The sequence below is a fragment of the Octopus sinensis genome, linkage group LG16 (assembly GCF_006345805.1).
Source record: "Octopus sinensis linkage group LG16, ASM634580v1, whole genome shotgun sequence".
NCBI classification, from domain to species: Eukaryota; Metazoa; Mollusca; class Cephalopoda; order Octopoda; family Octopodidae; genus Octopus; species Octopus sinensis.
Window position 1 is genome coordinate 9016466 of NC_043012.1, and position 17500 is coordinate 9033965.

Below are 17500 nucleotides of genomic sequence, written 5' to 3' on the forward strand. Positions count from 1 at the left end.
AATTCCGAGCATGGAGAGTTGCTGGAATGGGGTCTTCTTTCATTAGGACAATGCTTCAGCACGCAGGTCCTCGGTTTCAATGGCTGTTGTATGTTACTGGCTTTGAACTGGTTGATCACCCTCCCTATGTTAGTGATTTGGTTCCTTCTGGTTATCATCTGTTCCCCAACATAGAAAAGCACTCAGCTGAGCACCAGTATCATTATGATGAGAACATCTTATCTGTTGTTGATGACCATTTTGATCAACAGAAAAGCTTCTTCACCAGTGCGATCCAAGCACAGCAACTACTTATGGAAGTGTGTGGACAGTAAGAGGAGCTATGTTAGAAAATGAACTTCATTTGGTCACATTCCATCGAGAGTGTCTTGCTCAGATTATGAACATTTCAGCCAACCCTCATAATAATACATTTTATTATTATACCTGCATTTGTTTTAATGTTAACATTGGAAAAATCCACACATTTTTCACAAAAAAATTAGGACCTGGGTTTGCACCACCTTAGAAAATTTTGTTGCTGGGCCACTATGTAAATATATATATATATATATATATATATATATATGTATTTTAATAGTTATCGCTAAGCTAACATGGCAGTCCAGGAAAATAGGATGAATGCTGCCGTTGATTAGCTTCAAGAAGCCATCGCCTCTAGCTAGCTATGTGACTCACAAACCTGTTTCCATTATAACCTTCGAACAGGGGAGGTCAGCAATCACCCCGAAACTAGTCTGTGGGTGTTGAACTAGCATGGGGAAGCTGCTCATCGCCCCTGTTCGAAGGTTGTAATGGACACAGGTTTGTGTGTCACACAGCTAGCTAGAGGTGATGGCCTCTTGGAGTTAATCAACGGTAACATACGTCCTATTTTCCTCGACTGCCATGTCAGCTTGGCGCGATAACTATTAATATCCAGTATTGCTGCCGCAGTCTCCTTTAGAAAGAGTTAGAATATATATATATACATATATATATATATATATATATTATATATATATATATATATATATATATATATATATATATATATATATATTATATATATATATATATATTAATAGTTATCGCTAAGCTAACATGGTGTGGCCTCTTGGACAAGTGTCCTCTATTATAGCTTCGGGCTGACAAAAGCCTTGTGAGCGGATTTGTTAGACGGAAACTGAAAGAAACCCGACGTGTGTGTGTGTGTGTGTGTGTCTGTGTCTTTGTGCCGGTGTCGGTGTGTTTACGTCACTGTAGCTTAGTGGTTCGGCAAAATAGACCGATAGAATAAGTACAAAACAAAATATTGGCGTCCATTCATTCGACTAAAAATTCTTGAAGGCGATGTCCCAACATGGCTGCAGTCTAATGACTGAAACAAATAAAAAATAAAATAAAAAAAGAGATATGTATTTATATATGTGTGTATACATATCCATACATTTGTGTGTATGTGTGTGCGAAGGTGTGTGGCCTAGTGGTTAGGGTATCCCACTCACGGTTGTAAGATTGCTTTTCGATCTCCAGAACAGCGGTGAGTCGTCTTCCTGAGCAAACCACCCAATTTCACGCAGATCCTGTCCAATCAACTGTAAATGAATAACCATACGGAGAACGGACATTCTGCTTAGAGAGAATGTTGATTTGTTCACCTAGCAAGCGGGGTGGCATCATTCGAAATCTACACATGCACACTGCACATGATTTTTCAAAACCTCCTCCTACCCACCGTTTGTCAAATTTATCTTTCTATTTAAACCAGGGATCTTCGAACGTTTTAGACCATCGACCTCTTCATTGAATTCTTGACTCCTCAGCGATCCCCAGGCATGTACAAGAAAATTATAATAATAACTAGATGAGCATTTATCGACCCCTTGAAAATTATAATAATAACTAGAGGAGCATTTATCGACCCCTTGAAACACGGACCGAGGAGTCCCAGTCGACTGCGCGTCGTTGGAGCCTTTCACTTCGCGAACTCCGACGGCACAGCGAAAGCGAGAACGTGACACGACGTCGTCGTCGATATTGACCACTTTGGAGACCCTTGATTTAAACTGTAGTTATGTGTGTATGTGTGAGTATGACATTGATAGAAGATTGCCTGTGTGTGAGTGTGTGTAAGCATACGTCAAATATTTGGCATCTATCGACTACGTAGCTTTCATCATCTTTCCTGTCCCCCGAGCGCTGCTTGCCAATTTCAATGTTCCTCTATCGACTTTAACTCTCTCAGTAGCTCTATTTTTTTACTCTCTCTCTCTCTCTCTCTCTCTCTCTCTCTCTCTCTCTCTACGATGTAAAGCGTTACTGGAGAAACCAAGCAAGTAAGCAACCAACGTTTGTATTGTCTGTAATTATATAGAGATAATATGCTAACGTTGTTAATTAGTATGAGCGTCTGTTTTTTTCTAGCCCCTGGATTTTCAAACAACTACACACATATATGTATACATGTCTGTCCTGTCCGTCTGTCTCTCCCTCTCTCTCTCTCTCTCACTGTATACACCCCCCACACATACACACACAAATATAATGCAAGATTTATAAAGTGTATCAAATGTTCCCGACTGTCCTTTGGCGAAACTCAGAGCAGAATATCAATTATGAAAATTAAGGACATATCTACTCACTCATCTCACGTACTGAGTTCTACACACACAAACACACGCACACACACACACACACACACACACACACACACACACGTACACGTACATAAACACACACAAACATGCACACAATATCACACATACACCTACATACAGATATGTAGCATCTATTCATAGACAGATCGGGGATTGACATCTAATCTCTGAAGATTGCCAAAAATAGGCCCGAAACTAATAAGGCTAACATCTCTTTTTCGTCCACTGCATTAAATTTATTGCAGCGCCGGCTAAAAGTTTTCCTCTACATCCAGAACATACTGTACAGAACATCGACATGATATAAATTTACAGCAAATAGTCTGAAATACATGTTAATCGGCGTTCCACGTAGGTTTCCAGACTATTCCGTGATTGAATGAGATATTGAAACCAGAGGCGAAAAAATCGATATTTCAATGTAATTTAGAGTTTTCAATTATCGACTGTTTTATACAAATTGTAGTGAACACTCACGTGGACGGTTGAGTTTCACATATCCTAATATGGTAAGTTTAAAATCTTTGATTAAGAGAAAGATTACCGATGAAATTTGTAAATAAAACAAAAAATGTACCTCTTGAAGTGTGTAAAATCTAAAAACTACAGGGGAGACAACTACAATAAAATCAGATGATTGAAATTGGCAGATATAAAAGTTTCTAGTAAAGGAGTGGATTTAGTCACGTAACGAAAAGTACTTACTGGATGACCAACTGAATTGATTTAATAAACTCGTTTTTTTTTTCTGTAACTTTTCTTGTTTGTTTGTGCCTTCCTTTCTTTCCTTCTTTCTTCCTTTCTTCCTTTCTTTCTTTCACTATTTTTTCTTTTGCTCCTTTTCTCTGGCACTCGCATTCTCACACAATTAAACAAACACACACCATATAAGCACACAGACATATAAGCACACAGACATACTTCTATGCACATACAAGTACACGCATATATATATAATAATATACAATATATATATAATATATAAGATATATATATATATATTATATATACACACACATACAGACACATACACACATCATACACAGATATATACGTACAAAACACACACACACACACACACACACCACACACACATATATATATATATATATATATATATATATATGTATATTTATCTATATATATGCATGTATGAATGTATATAGATGATAACAATATATATGAATATATATATATATATATATATATATATATATATATATATATATACATATATATATATAGGTGTATATGTAGGTATGGTATGCATGTGCGCACACAGAGATACGCGCAATATATACATATTAAAACGTACACACACACTCATACTCTCCTGCATGTGTTTGCGCGCGCGTGTGTATGTGTGTATGTGTGTATATGTGTGTGTGTGTGTGAGTATAAGTGCTTATAACATTGTAACGCTATGATTTGTAGAAATCATTTTCCTGCTGCGAGTAGAATTCATACAAACACACCCGCACACACACATGTTCACACACACACACACACAAACAAACAAAAGATTAAAGACTATATCTATCTATATATCTAACTATCCATCTCCTCTCTCTCTCTCTCTCTATATATATATATTATATATTATATATCTATATATCTATATCTATATCTATATCTATGTCTATATCTATCTCTATCTATCTATCTATCTATCTATCTATCTATCTATCTATCTATCTATCTATCTATCTATCTATATATATATATATATATATATATATATATATATATATATATATATATATATATATATTATAATATATATATACTATATCTATATCTATCTCTCTCTCTATATATATACACATACACACATACGCGTGCGCGAGCACACACACACACATTTATATATGTAACATTTTGAATAAAAGTATTTCATACCAAAATAAAAGCAAAACTTCTATTTCAATTAAAGCAAAAAAAAAAAAAACAAAAAACAAAAAAAAAAAACATAGCTGTATGATTTACAATAAAACAACATTTAACTCATTTCGAAGTTAATTCTTTTTTTCTTCTCCGCAACGATATTCATTTCGTTGGATTGACTCTGTGACTACATCGAATGAAAGATTACTTCAGATTTACAACTTAAATATTCCAACAAATAAGAATACGTAACACCAAACAGAAACAGTACAAAGAAAGGTTAGAGCTCTAATATTAAACACAAACACAGCATATCTTCATTCTTTTTTTCCTCCCCCTTCTTCCCTACTCTCCCTCGCTCTCCATCACCGTGTTACTCTCTTACTATCTCTTGTCTAAATTTTCCCTCCCTTTGTCTCTCTCTCTATCTCTCTCTCTCAACCTCTCTCTCTCCCCTCCCCCTCCTCCTCTCCTCTCTCATTCTTTCCTTTACTTAGCTCAACTTTCTATCACTCGCAGCACTTGTCTTTTCTGTTTTCGTCCTCTCGATTTTTCTCTTTTCTTTATTCATAGTGTGTGTGTGTGTTTGTTTGTTTGTGTGTGTGTGTGTGTGTTTGTGTGTGTGTATGTGCTCACGCGTATGTATGTATGCGTATATGTGTGTATATATATGTATGCATAATAAATATAAGTATGAATGTATATCTAAATCTATGTATATACATACATACACACTTACGTTATATATACGCAAACAATCATATATACTGTATGTATGTATATATAAAAAATCGTATGTATATGTCTGTATACATAATTACACATACACACACACATGCATGTGCCCTATATACTTATATATTATATATATATATATATATATATATATATATATATATATATTATATATAGTACATAAGTATGTATGATACACACACATGCATGTAATGTATATATATTATATATATGTACATATATATGATATATATATATATAATGTATGCATATATGTGAGTGTGTATATGTAGGATGCTTGTGTGTGTGTGTGTGTATGAGTGTGTACATATACACATACGCACCGTTATGTTATATATGTATTTGCATATACATGTATTTGCATATACATGTATTTGCATATATATGTATTTGCATATACATATATTTGCATATATATGTATTTGCATATACCAAACAGCTAACCGATGTAGAGTGTGCATTTATTGATTATGTATTAAAACTTAAGATATTTCTAAATTTTTCGTATTTCAAGTTTGAAGAGTATTTATGTATACTTTCATATTCTTCATATTCAGCACACGTACAATGACTCGGTAAAAATGAAGTACCACTTACGGACTGGGCTGAGGTAATTGACTGTTACCCACCTCTCAAAAATTGCTAACCTGCCTACATTAGAAACGATCAATCCCACGGGCTTTTGTTCATTAATAATAATAATAATAATAATAATAATAATAATAATAATAATAATAATAATAATAATAATAGCCCTGATGCAGTACCAGGCAGTGGCTCTCATGGCTTCTGATCTTAACTGATTGGAAGTGTTATCATGTATATTGTTTTGTCTTGGTATAAAAGGTGGGCTACAGCAAATATTCTGTTCAATACCACAGATTTGCTTGTCAGTTGTTTGACCTTAACCAGTTGAGCATGTCCCTTAGTGGCTGACGATATGTGCATCTCTGATCACGAGCAGAAGTAGTGGGGGAGCATCATAGCCATGTGTTGAGAGGTATTCTTTGGGGTTTGGATAATTCACCTCTGGAAACATGGGTGTTCAACATCCTTAAACAACCCTTATTCAGGGACCTTTTGAGCGGGATGGGCTACTCGACCTGAAGAAAATTCTAACTGGGCCCCACCTGCAAGGTCATGCGGTTTTTATCTTGATATGAGATCACCATGTCACGCACATATGGTTGTGATGCATGTGTCTGGTGTACCCTTATCAGACGGGTAGTCATGATGGATATACTGGGCTTTGTATATTTTACCCCAGTGTCACTTTGATGGCATGCACTGCTCTCTTACTCAATAATAATAATAATAATAATAATAATAATAATTTCAAATTTTGCCACAAGGGCAGCTTGGGGGAGGGGATTAAGTCGATTACAACGACCTCGAAAGGTGAAAAGCAAAGTCTACTTCGGTGGAATTTGAACTTAGAACGTAGCGATGGGCGAAATACTGCTAAGCATTTCGTCCAGCGCGCTAACGATTCTGTCAACCCGCTTGATATTTATTCTATCGGTCTCTTTTGCTGAACTGCTAGTGTACAGGAACGGAAACGTACCAACACCGGATGTCAAACACAAAGCACACACACACCCATTCACGCCTATACAGACAGAGAGACAGACAGACAGACAGAAACACACACACACACACACACACACACACATATATATATATAAGACGGGCTTCTTTCAGTTTCTGTCTACCAAATCCACTCATGAGGCTTTGGTCGACCCGAGGCTATAGTAGAAGACACTTGTCCAAGGTGCCATGCATTAGGAAAGCAAGCTTCTTGCTACACAGCTATCATAATAATAACTAGCAGTACAACCCGGCTTTGACCTGGATTAAGTTAGGATTATTAGGCTAATCAAGTACGTACACCTATTGCATATATGTTTTTTGTACGCATACCTGTTCATAAACAGAAATAAATGGAAAAAATGCTGGTAAATTTGTAGATAAACACTCGCACCTTTTTCACTAAGAAACAAAATTGGATTTTTTGCGTGGAATCGACTAGTCTGGCCTCCTAATATGCTACAAAACCCTTTTTGTGGTCCGAAAAACGGGGTGGGCTGTGGTGGAAGTCTCGGAAATTGTACTCATTTATATTGTGTAATTCACTGACAAATTGTTACCTACTTCTTTGTTTCTTTGTTGTTAAATATATGGAATCTCAACAAAACACTTTTTTACTCGGCATAAAATAAAAACAAAACTCTTTCGCGCCCAAAGTAATGTATGTGTGTGTAAGAGGGGAAGAGGCATGAACGATTTAAAATAAATAAATGATTTAAAATATATTTTAATTGGTGTATGAGAAAGTATATATAATCTGATTATAAAATATAGTGTCTTTCAAAACATACTAAATTTGAATACTATATCTCGTGTTTAAGAAAAACAACAAAACATTTTACATTTTTATTTCTGATGAACGCTGTCACTCACTCACTCTCTCTCTCTCTCTCTCTCACACACACAAACACTTTGTCTTTACCTTTTTTGTTAGACGCTGTCAAACTCTCTCCCTCTCTCCCATTTTTCTTTACTTTTTTTGTTAGATGCTATCAAACTCTCTCCCTCTCTCCCTTACACATATTTTTTCTTTACATTTTTGTTAGATGCTGTCAAACACTTTCCTGGTATCTGAGCTAGGTAGCAATCAGCCCCTTTTGTTATCATTCGTAGGTCACCTATGACAACAGGTATTGTTTTGGTTTTCAGGTTCCACACTTTGCTAATTTCTATTTCAAGATCTTTATACTTGCTCAGTATTATTATTATTATTGTTGCTGTTGTTGTTGTTGCTGTTGTTGTTGATGATGTTATTATTATTATTATTATTATTATTTTATTATTATTATTATTATTATTATTATTATTATTATTATTATTATCATCATCATTATATTATTAGTTGCAGCAGTGGTAGTATTAGTAGCTGCAGCAGCAGAAGTATCTATGCAATAGTTGAGCACATAACAAGTTTGTTGAATGTGTAACAACATTGAAAATGAAGAAAAGTTTAAAATGTCACATAGTCAACGTTGAATTTCTCTTTAAAAAAAACACACATGTAGCTAGAAGCTCAGAATAGAGCCTATGTGGTATTTCGAATTTGTAGATTTTTGATTAAATATTTCGCAAAATAATGTAAAGAATGACAGAATATTCTTATGGAGAATTTATAAAATCATAAATTTAATGTTGTTACTTATTTTTTCGTACACACACAGACACACACAAAACAGACAGACACACACACTCACACATAGACATACACAAACGTATAGTGTTTTATATCTGTTTCTTTATTGCCCACAAGGGGCTAAACATAGAGGGGACAAACAAGGACAGACAAACGGATTAAGTCGATTACATCGACCCCAGTGCGTAACTGGTACTTAATTTATCGACCCCGAAAGGATGAAAGGCAAAGTCGACCTCGGCGGAATTTGAACTCAGAACGCAACGACAGACGCAATACCGCTAAGCATTTCGCCCGGTGTGCTAACGTTATATCATATACCAAATAATCTGTTTCATTGAAAGAAAATAGACAAAGGAAGTTATTATGGTATAATCACCTCAATAGTCTTAATGTGCGTACTAATGTTTTTAGAATCTCCTTAGATCCAGTTCATAAACATGTCCTTTCAGGACACAATGCAAAATCTTTAATAATTACAATGTTAAAAGTTAGCTACATTCGTGCTATTTACTATCTCAATTGCAGAAATAAATATTGCAGATTTATTGAGCTAACCATTCAAATCAATCTCCCGCCAAATAGTCTTCTGCATTAACGTTGTACTGATTCTGCCCAAGGTAGCCTTTAGGGCGAATCTACATAGCAATAGAAAAGAAAAGGAAAATAAACTACCTCAAAGGCGATGTCTCTCAGAATGTCCATTTTAGAGAATATTCAGAGAACATATAAGCTTTCGAACATTCGGTACGGAAAAATATTACGTCTTTGTCAAAGTATTTATGGAATCAATAGGTAAACAACGTTGAAAATTTCAAAATAATGTATTGAAACATGCTGCTGCATATGAAAATGTCTTGAATAGAATGTGAAGTGCCTCTTTCTCTCGCTCCCTTTCTCTTTCCCTTCCTATCTTCATGTATACACAGACACACACACGCACACACTCGCATGCACACACACATACATTCTTATTCGAAATTTAATTCTCTTTCACGTATGCAACGTTGCAGCACACCAACAAATAGACTCCATTCTATTTGCATATAATATATCTTTGCTACCCATAAGGGGCTAAACACAGAGGGGACAAACAAGGACAGACAAACGGATTAAGTCGATTACATCGACCCCAGTGCGTAACTGGTACTTAATTTATCGACCCCGAGAAGATGAAAGCCAAAGTCGACCTCGGCGGAATTTGAACTCGGAACGTGACGGCAGACGAAATACGGCTACGCATTTCGCCCGGTGTGATAACGTTTCTGCCAGCTCGCCGCCTTATATTTGCATATAAGTACCATACCAGCGATCCATTTCGTTTCGAGGGGATCCGAAAACATGGTTTTGAAGAGCCACAATAATGGCGAAATGAGCATTTAAACAAAAAGGGAGCAGCAAATGGGTGTTTAAACAAAACGCATACGCTATATGTGTGCGATCGATATATATATATATATATATATGTATGGCTGTATGTACATAAATATATGCATGTCTTAAATATTCATGCAGACATATATATTGTTTTATACTTTATCACTGCGTGTAAGAATGTGCAAAGTGGAAATATTCATATTAACATTGTCTTCTCTCATGTTGTGAGGCATGTCTATACAAGCAATCTTCTTGTTATAATACCAGAAAATCACATGCATAAACACATACACACACGCACAAACACATATACAAACACTCACACATACACTCACACACAGACACACACGCACAGAACATTTGAATATTTATTGATCATACCTTTGTGTTTTAGCGTTGTAAACTGAATGATGTGGTAAGAATCGAGAAACGATCTTGAGTCGCAGATGTCAGTATATATTACTGGAAAATTCGACATCATCCTTACTTTCTTCAAATATCGTTTCTTTGAGACTCATATTCATACGGTAATTTGGAGCTAAAGCGATGCTGGGTGCAGGCTATTTTTGTTAAATAACATATTTACAGAAATCAATGAAAAGTATTTACGAAACGAAACTCAAGAAAATATATAAATTAACCACAAAATGGAAGCAATTTACTGTAGTATCAGTGTAGTTCACTCTTTTCAAAGTGCATAACAACATTTGCATGGAAAAATTTTACTAGTCGCCATTTGCAATTAGCATTCTCATTTTTCTTCTTGTATTGTTTCTATTTTTTTTTCTTAGAAAAAGGAAAAATTTATTTAAAATATTTTTCGATTAAAAGAATTTGAAATACAAAATACAAATATTTATCAATATTTTTTTATGCTCCTTTTATCAAGTTAGTCGACCACTGGTTTCAATTAATGGATTTCAGTTAAGTTAAATCGCAAATACTCAGAGGAACCAACTACTTATTTTTTAAATAATAGATTCTGTGTCTAAAGCAAGTGATGTAATTGATAATTTGCCGTGTATGGATTTGTCTTTGATACACTGGTGATGGATTTCCGTCGTTTGACGACGAGGATCCACTTGTTCACTCAAATAAATTACCTGCTCCTGAATTAACATGTAAATGACAACATTTCACAGACACATGTACCCTTAATGTAATTCTTAGGCAGAATCAGCGTCCCACAATGCGTAACAAGATGAGCCTTTTTTGAATTACAATCTAGCTAACGGGCCTTTATACAGTTTCCGTCTACTCAGATTCATTCACATGGTATGGGTTGACCCGAGGCCGTTGACCTTCCCAAGATGTCACACAGAACCAGGGAAAAGTATTTGCAAAGTCAACTTCTTAACTATTTGGCCATATTACAACTACATTACAACTACACTAAATTACAATTAAATCAATCACTGCTTTTCCAACAAACCAGCAGATCTCAGTATATTAAACGTGTGTTAATTTCTGTTATTGAAATCTGAAGGGGTTAATATGTTGATCTCTCAGTTTCCACCGTATCTCTGGTGGTAAGCTATAAAACATCTTCAACATTTTCTCTCTCAATATGATATCCTTCTATCTCACCAACATGACATTTCTTTCCTGTATCAATCACATGGCATTTTCCTGTCTCATATGTTCTGCCTAATTAAAACTACTTCGGTACTTTTGTATCAGCATAATATCTCTCTTTTACTCTTTTACTTGTTTCAGTCATTTGACTGCGGCCATGCTGGAGCACCGCCTTTAGTCGAGCAACTCGACCCCGGGACTTATTCTTTTTGTAAGCCCAGTACTTATTATATCGTTCTCTTATTGCCGAACCGCTAAGTGACGGGGACGTAAACACACCAGCATCGGTTGTCAAGCAATGCTAGGGGAACAAACACAGACACACAAACACACACACACACACACACACACACACACACATATATATATATATATATACGACAGGCTTCTTTCAGTTTCCGTCTACCAAATCCACTCACAAGGCATTGGTCGGCCCGGGGCTATAGCAGAAGACACTTGCCCAAGATGCCACGCAGTGGGACTGAACCCGGAACCATGTGGTTGGTTAGCAAGCTACTTACCACACAGCCACTCCTGCGCCTATTATCTGTTATCCTTTCCAACTAAACTTTTCTGTTCTCTTTCATCAACTTGACATCTGTTTCTCTGATCAACTAAAATCCTTTCTACTATAGGCATAAGGCCTGAAATTTGCGGGGAGGAGGGTAAGTCGATGACATCGACCCCAATGTTAAACTGGTACTTATTTTATCGATTCTGAAAGGATGAAAGGCAAAATCGACTTCAGCGGAATTTTAACTTAGAACGTAAAAACGGACGAAATGCCGCCAAGTATTTTGCCCGTCATGCTAAAGATTCTAGCAGTTTGAGGCTTTTCTGATAAACTAAGACATCTGTTCTGTCGCATTAAAGCAACAACTACCCTTTTATCCGAGTAAACTCTTCTGCTCTGTTTCATTAACTCGATGCCACACGGGTCATCATTTTAGAGAGTCTTAATTCGTTATTGGAGTACACGATATGAGGTTGGCTGTTTGTGAAGGCGAGGTGAGACTGAGTGTGTTAGTAATGCGAGGAAGTGGAGGTGCGTGGCTTAGTGGTTAGGATGTTGAACTCATGATCGTAAGACTGTGGTTTCGATGCCTGGACCCGGCGATGAGTTGTTTTGAGCAAAACACTTCATTTCACGTTGCTCTAGTCTGCTCAGTTGGCAAAATGAGCAACCCTGCGACGGACCGGTGTTCCGTCCAGGTGGGTAATATATACGCCATGAAACCGGGAAACCGGCCCTTATGAGTCGGCACGACTCGAGAAGATACCTTCAATACGAGGATGAAGCGATAGATGACGCCAGTAGTTTATCGAAGCTTCCTTCTTGATATTTAATCCTAAGGTCAGTTCTGAATTAGTTGACCTTTAACGAGTGTCACTTAGCCCTGATCATTCTTTCTCTTGTCTCACACATAGCGAATCAAGGGCTACATGTTCTCGTGTATCGTTTAAAAGTGAAAATGACAGTAGAATGTGTTTTGAGAAAGGTCTGACCGCTACTTTCAGCAGATCGAACAACTAAGTAATGGTTTCATGGTTGGATCGTTAACCAAGAAATTTACAATGGAGACAGACAACGGAGACTGATATTAACGAGTTCAGTAATCACTAATGAAAATGTTTAACGAAATTGATAAAATAATTACGCGAAACCATCAATTTATGACGATATTGTATTTGACGTGAAACTATTTCTGTTTTAAATCAAAACTTAATTTCCTATTTTTGTCAATGCAATTTATTACACGATAACAGGAGAGTGTATATATAAGTAAAATAATGGTAAATGGTTTACGTAGACGTCTCTTATATGACATGATTGAATTGAAGTCCATTACTGGTGTTGTCATGTTGTTTAAAAATAAAAACGTCAATGGAAGAATGAAATTTACTCTTGTTTTGGTGCTGTTTGATTCTTTGGTGGTAATGTTTTTTTTGCAGCAATTCTCTTAATGCTATTTAAGTGTCTAATGTAGAAAAGAAGTGAAATAAATGTGACTGGAACGCCTTTATTCATAGTTGTGTCCGATCGGGGCTGATTAAAGGTTAAACAACAACGATAACAAGAACAATAACAAAAACATTTTAGATCGATTCTCTTTTACTCTTTTATTTGTTTCAGTCATTTGACTGTGGCTATGCTGGAGCACCACCTTTAGTCGAGCAAATCGACCCCAGGACTTATTCTTTGTAAGCCTAGTACTTATTCTATCGGTCTTTTTTGCCGAACCGCTAAGTTACGAGGACGTAAACACACCAGCATATGTATATATATATATATATATATATATATATATATATATATATATATATAATATATATATATATGTGTGTGTGTGTATATAGATATATATACGGGTGTGTGTGATTGTGTATAGAAGAATATATTAATAAAAGGAATTCCAACCTTGTCTGATTTTCACGTTTTATTTACATTATAATGATATATTATAACATTATAAGATTGTAAATAAAACGTGAAAATCAGACAAGGTTGGAATTCCTTTTATTAATATATGTATGTATATATATATATATATATATATACTAATACGTACTAATACATACTAATACACACTAATACATACACCAACCCTATACATACACACGTCCAGACATCTCATACGCACTAATATTCTCTCATACACACACACACACACACACCCTTATACATACTAATACATACTAATACATACACCAACCCTATACATACACACGTCCAGACCTTCATACGCACTAATACTCTCTCATACACACACACACACACACACCCTTATGTTGGAGCTGGTCACTCAACCCTATTATCTCCCCTAATTTCGATCTCGCGTCTCATGTTTGATCTTTGACTTCTGGCCGAAATCAGATCGCCATGTTGGTTCGTTAGTTACTGCACGCATTTTTTTCTCTCCTTCTTTCTGTGTTTTTTTCTCTCGGTGTATCTTTCTGTTGAAGAGCGTAGGCTCGAAACGTTAAAGACTTGTTTTATTTATATTTCCTGAGCGCCATACTAATACAATTGTTTGTTTGTTTCCCACCTGCCTTCGTCTTTTGTCTATTTTCATAAGCTTCCCGTTATATATATATATATATATATATATATATATATATATTATATATATATATGTATGTATAAATATATTTGTGCGTGCGTTTTTGTGTTTAATCCCATCACTTGACAACCAGCGTTGGTTTGTTTACGTCTTCGTGGTCCTACAAAAAAGAACCTGATAGAATAAGTACCAGATTTATAATGAAATGTGCTTTAGATTCACCCTTTAAGGTAGTGCGATAGCATGGCCGAAGTAAAAGAATAAAAGAAAATAATATATATGTATAATACACACACACACACACACACACACACACACACACATACACACACATGTGTGCTCATATATGTATATATAAATACTACCAAACGCACCTGTTCTTTGGACGTTTTCAGTTGCTTTGGTGATATTTTTTCACCAAATAAATGAACTACTGAGAAGGTTTATGAGCAGTACGGCAATCTATATTTCCGATTAACCAAGGAACGGAAAACCAAATTGAAGGCTGGTTATTGTGGAGATCGTTTCACTTTAATGGATCATAGGACATATAAGTTTCCAAGAGATGCAAAATAGAGTTACTGAAGTGTTTTGGGAGTAGATTACGGATAATGACTACAAAATATAATTGTTTTACATGAAAACGAAATTTCTTGTGATTGTTTAAAAAGGCTTGAACGACAATGCTAAAACGTATTTGAAACAATGGACAACAGTCGAAACATTATAATGGATGGGTAAATAAGCATCCTTAAAGCAAAATAACGCATTGGTAGGTAAACAAAGGCATCAATAAATAGAAGAGAGGGAAGGGAGAATCATCTTTCAAGTAACTCAAGATAGATAAAGGTAAGCATGCCAAAGTTTAATGCAGTTTAAATATGGAGATTAAGATTGTTTAGTATTGGACATTCATCGCGTACAGTGTTCCCAGTCAATTTAATCACTGTCGCAGGTGGATAGTCGAAATAAATAGACAAAATCCTTTCACTTTTATAATAATCGCTAACCAAAATACTCAATACACACCAATACATATATAAAAATATAGAAAGTAATAATACAAAATTACAACATATAAATAAATAATAAATACATAAATGTGAAAACCACTAAAAAATATTCTCTAATGCCAATGCACGACCAAATAGATTTAAAAATTATGGAAGACTCTACATACATAAAAACTATGTAGATACAATGAATTAGAAAAAAAAACGTGTAAACCACCGTTTTTCCATGTTGGTCCATTTATGTGGGAGCCCTGGGTAAAATGTTATAGTGCATGACCATCTTTGGGACATAAGTAATGTGTGTGTAAAGTTTGGTGAAAAACGGTTGAGAATTGTGGAAATGCATGCGCTATCAATATACACACACATACTGTAATTTATATATACTAGATATATATATATGTTTGCATATACTCATGTATGTATGTATGTATGTATGTATGCATGCATGCATGCATGTTCGTATGTATGTATATATGAATGCATATTAATATTTACATATGTATCTAATAATACATACATAGACGCATACAGTTACATATTACACACACGGATACTTACATCTGTACACGTGACACATCTTGAACGAAACATAAAATAACGAGAAAATCTAATTAGTTTCCGTTAATTGGTAAATCGTGAAGAGATTAATTTAGTAATTATCCAATAGTGACGATATTAACATTGACTGAAAAAAGATTTAGAATATTTTAAAGGACCGAATTTGACAATTCTTAGCACAGCAATTATAGTCGGATTTAGTTACATAATTAAAGAAAATAGACGATAGAAGGAAGAGAAGAAAATGAAGAATAAGAGAGAGAGAGAGAGAGAGAGGAAGAGGTAGAAAGAGGGGGAGAGGGAAAGAGAGAAAGAGAGAGACAGGGAAAGAGAGAGAAAGGAGAGATATAAATTAAATACGAAAGTAAAAGAAAACAGATAAAGAGATAGTTAAATTATTAGCTGGATTTTATATCCTTAAAAAAATAATAAATCTAATTTTATTTTAATCAAATTGAAGATTGTGGTTTAAATTTTCGAATTATTATGATTAAACACGATGAATCATATAATGCTTCGCATAATGAATTGAGTAAGCAATGAGGTTTCAATATCCGCTGGAAGTAATTTCACACAGGGAAAGCAAAGATTTCGCTATGCATAATTTAGTCTTCTCTAAATCCTTGTGTCAAGCCGGAGTAATTTCTTTGGAATCAGTCGTCCTATGTCTTTAAGAGATATGTTTCAGGTGAACCGAATCTAGGATCGATCGTTGAATGTCGAGTGTTAGATAATCAGTCATGCGAAAAGATATAAACTTAATTAGAAAATAGGAATCGCTTGAAATACTGCATGTAAAACTATGTAAAACACTTTATAAAAATAAAAAAAAATACATTATAACAAAATTATGTGAAATAGGTTATAACAAGTTATATTGAAATACTTTATGCGAAGCTTAACTAAAATTCTCTATAACAAAACTTTGGCGAAACACGTTTATAATATGATATCTAGAACTATTGCATAACAAAACTAACAAAATTAACCGAAATAATTTATCACAAAACTGTTACAACGAACTTTCTTGAAATACTTTGTAACAAAACTGAATCCTTATAACCACATAACTTCCGCTTCCGTTTGCAACTTCTCTTTCTCGCTCCCTATGTATATATGTATGTATGTATGTATGTTTGTATGTATGTATGTATGCATGGATATGTATGTATGTATGTATGTATGTATGTATGTATGTATGTATGGCGGTTGCTAGTACACTGCCGGCATGTTCCGAAACCCCTTCGGTTGGAATTGTGCCACCAGAGGGGGGGGGGATTTGAGGACTCTCCCTATGTGGAGGAGGAATTTTGTAGTCCTGTTCCACAAGGGAGGGGAAATCCCCAAAAAATGATAAAAAAGTTTAATAAAAAAAGGTCGAAGGGAAAGGATTCTTACCTGTACCAAGAACCA